The following is a 4637-nucleotide window of genomic DNA, read 5'->3' as shown; positions in this document are numbered from 1 at the left end:
GAAAGAAAGAAAGAAAGAAAGAAAGAAAAAAAGAAAGAAAGAAAGAAAGAAAGAAAGAAAGAAAGAAAGAAAGAAAGAAAGAAAGAAAGAAAAATTCACATTGGCAACATAGTCAGGAAGTCTGGAATCCTAATCTCAATTTCTTCAGATTTACTTCACACTTGACAACTGAATATTATAAGATATTTTATAAAATTTGCATGTTCTATTCTAGTATTTTAGCTTACTTTAAGTTTTAAAGTTGGTGTTATTACTAGTATCAGAATTCATAGTTGCATTATTTGAATTATACAAAAACAACTCTTCATCTGAGACACATGACACAGTTTAAACTTCAAACTAAGTGAGGGCTGGTGATAAGCCCACAGAATCAAAACGTAAAAGGAGCACAGCTAGCAAATGTCTAGTGTTGTACTTGCCATCCAGAAGGCACTTGGTATTTGCTGAGCAGGTGAATTCACATTCCATATATTAACATGTACTTTTGTAGAGAAGTACATCAGATTCAGTCATCATAACTGCAATTCTATTAAATACAGCAATAAAAATATCACAGACTGAACCAAGAGGGTGCATATGGGTAGTAGGCTTCCCCTTCCCAGAATCTGGTGCTGAGAGTCAGTAGAATAGGCAGTGGGCATGAGCTAGACTCAAAAAACCTGTGGGTGAGTTACATATTTTTAACTGCGAACGGGTTCTCCAGGATCACAGGAAGGTGCAAAGATAGGGAAGAGAATCTGTTATTGGGGATGAGTCAGCATATTGGAGGGCAAAAATGTTGTAAAATAGGAACAGCTTTATAAATCTAAGGAGAGGAGTTACCTCTAGATTACACTGCACTACAATAGTTTAAAGGGAAGGATTGGTTATGTTTGTTTTACAATGGTAATAGTCTTTCAGAAAACTTTACCTGACTTGCTAATGGCTCAGGCTTCCACTGCAAGGACTGAAACAGAATTTGACAACGACTAATTATAATATTGTCAAATACCTGTGAAGTACCTCATGTACAGTAAACCTTGTGAGAGCTTAATATGCATACAGACTGGAAACATCTACCCTTAGGGTAGCCTTTTCCAGGAAGTTTAGGGAGTCATGTGAGGAGCTCAATGGCACAATGGTCAAATATTAAAAATTCTAGGCAATGTAATTACTAAACATTACTGTTTTTTTTATCTTTAAGTTCAGAAGAAACACCAGTCTGCCTGGTGTGCAGGTTGAAAAAATTTATCATTCTTTATAACAGGCTTACCATGTCACCAGGCTAACATGTTTGCTAATCAGTTAAATTATAAGCTGCTCAATGAAAGATTTCTGCAAGAGAAATTTTTAGTAGAAAATTTAAGAATCATAATTTTAGGGTTTTTTTAACGTCTTTAGTTTTAATGTCCCTCGAATAATGTGCTTTTCTCTACTAATTTCTTCTGGACCAAACATGTTCATTATTCTAGTTATTCAAGTATTTGAATGTTTTTCATGTGCCAATGACATTAGATCAGCTTTTTGTTTGTTTTGGTTGAATTGGTCTCACTGTGTAGCTCATGCTAACCTCCAACTATTGGTCATCCTCCTGCCTCATCCTACCAAATGCAGGTATGTACCATAGCTAGCAAATATATCATTTTTGATTCAAGTAAAACTGGTGTTCTGAGACAAATTAATTTTGTAACTCTATTGCTTCAGTGTCTTAAGTCATCATTCTAAGTACTATGTACAAACTTTTCATTTCCTCACATGAAAATGTACTCAAGGACCCACGTTTAACAGAATAATTTTAATGTTAATGTTTTCATAATACCATTCTTACACAAAACTGGCTTTTTCTTGGAGCTTATACTGCAAATGTGTGGCAATGGCACATGACTAGCTTGATGCTCTTTCTTTCATTTGTACTAAGGTGCCTGCATTTTCACCTGCTACTGCTTTTTCACAACCAGTACAAATGTCAACATAGAATTGTTCAGGGCACATCATAAGATTAGAAAGTCATTCCACAGTTCGGCAATTTCAAGACTTGTGTTTATTGTCAAGCACTTACATAGAGTATCTTTGATTGATGATGCCCAGAAAACACAAGCAACAGTACAGTAACTAGTCCAAATATGTGCTTTATATTATCTTATATTTATAGTTATCCATCTGTAAGGTGTAATACACTTGATTTCCTGTGGGCACATAAACCTTCAACTTGATGAGTTACTCTATATTGAAAAGAACTACTTTATTTCTTGCTTTCATCTCACATATTTCAGCAATATGATCTGTACAGAATTTTAGGTTCTTAGCTGTCATCTGTGATTCTCCTACCAATATAATGCAGTAATTTGCCCTTTAAAACACAAAATTTATCAATGCTAGTTTTATAGCATTTTTATCTTTTAAGAAATTTAAAATATTTATTATCTTTTTTGAAGAAAAACCTACAAGTGCACTAGTGTCAAAATGATTTCACAACATAGGTGGCACCAACTCTATTCAAAGTATTATGTTGCATAAAACATGCTACTTTAAAGTATCTCTAAACCCAAACAAAACTTATTAGTTAGTTTTCTTTGGTCAGTGGTTCCAAGTAAATCTTGGGTACATTTTTAAAGATGATGTAAGCTATGGCTTAAACAACAGTTATTGTTGTTTATGAGCCAATAAACCATTCTAAATTTATTATAAAATAAAGTCTGAAACTGTAAAGAAATTTAAAACAATTAAAATATTTGAAAGGGAAGCAATACTACTCTCATACTTATTTTTGGAAGCTAGCAATACCCAAAGCAGACAAAAACAAAAAACAAAAAATGAAAAAGAAAAAAGGATATGAAAGCAGTGCCAAGTACTTTGAATCATCTGATCTTTGATAGAGCTTGAGGGAAAGACAGACTCCTGAATAAATGGTTCTAACAAATTAGAGCCTACATAGAAGATTGAAGCTAGACCCGTATCTCTAACTGTGTGCTTAAGAAAAGAAAAAAAATCATATCAAAGGAAAACACCAAAATCTTCTGTAACATAAAATAGCTAAAACTTTTATAAAATCTATACATATGTAAGGCATTTATGAGAGGATTCCCAATTATTTAAGAAATATCATCAAAAATCTATGGAAGGGAATTATATCAAGATAAAATTTTCTGCACAGGAAAGGTAATGATCAGGGCCGGGGCGATGGCAAGGGCCTGAGTTCAATCCCCAGTAAAGTAAAAAAAAAAAAAAAAAGAAAAGGTAATGATCAATAGAGTGAAGAGACAATATATAAAAAGGGAAAAATACTGCCAGCACCTCTTTGGATAGAGGAATGATAGCTGTAATATATAAAGAAGTGAAACACATTAGGCCTTATGAAAATCAAATGCCTAATTTAAAATGACAAATATAAATAAGTACTTAGTAAAAACTATGAATAGTCAATAAGTACATGATTGTGTATTGATTATCTTTGACAACTAGAAAAATTGAAATTATTGTTATTATTATTATTATTATTATTAATATTATATTTTAGGGTAGGTTCCAGAGGGTATTCAACGTCTCACTACTAGATCGGACTCATATTGATCAGCCTGTATAAAACCTCGCAAGAGCTGGGATTACAGGCACGGGTCACCATGCCCCGTTTCTCAATTGCCCTTTCAGCTTGCCCTGGGGGCAAGGCAGCACAGCAGGCCTGGAGTTCAAACCCCCAGCCACTGCACCTGCTTGCAGGAACTTTAATCTGCTGAGCTATTTGGCTGGTCCTTTTGAGAAATGGAAAATAAGAACACCAAGCTTCCATTGTCTTTCACTGTATTTTTTTGTTTGTTTGTTTCAAAGAAAATTGATGAAAAATACATGTGGAATATTAAATACATCAGTGGACACATTAAAAAAAGAAAGCAAGTGAAAAATTTTAGTAAGATTAATCCGTAGCCCAAAAGAATATCTAAACATGTAACGAATATAAAATAGACATTTTATACTGTCTTTGAAATCTTATAGTATGTTTATTTAAAAAATCAATACATGTTTAATGACTCTTATTTCTTTATAGCTGATACTCAGTTATTAAAATGAATTTAATGCTGACAACTCACTTGGCTATGTGATAACCTGCTCACTCCCATCCAGTGAGGTTTTTGGGTTTTTTTAAATAATGGAACACCCATTTCTGACAAAACTAAACAAAAAAGGGGATACAAATGAAGGAGCATTTTGTATCTCTACATTCAAAATAGGATACATATAAAGCTACTTTCTCTTAATTCAAAGAAAAGAAAGATTTGTACTAATAGTTTTTGTGGACGGGATATCATGTCTGCATCTTCTATGAATAACTGCTAAGAAAACAATAATATGTGATGTATTAATTATTGAAACTGTGATAGTAATAGGTTTTGAAACTGTCTCATTGCTATTTGGTTCTTCATTTGTACCCCTTTTTCTGTTTACTTTTGTCAGAGATGGGTATTTCATTTGCATTTAAATATAGTAAGTGGGTGAATTTAGCAAAATAATCCAATATAGTCCAGTAGTCCATAATAGTAGGTGGTTATCTGTAGGACTGGCAATGTCAGAAGTTGTTGACTTGAGCCTTTTACAGCTCAGTATATCAATATGGCTTTACTTTTTATACTTTATTTTTATACTATTCTGCTGGATGGCTAAGA

The sequence above is a fragment of the Octodon degus genome, unplaced genomic scaffold (assembly GCF_000260255.1).
Source record: "Octodon degus isolate 3935 unplaced genomic scaffold, OctDeg1.0 scaffold00292, whole genome shotgun sequence".
NCBI lineage: Eukaryota > Metazoa > Chordata > Mammalia > Rodentia > Octodontidae > Octodon > Octodon degus.
This window is presented reverse-complemented; position numbering follows the sequence as displayed.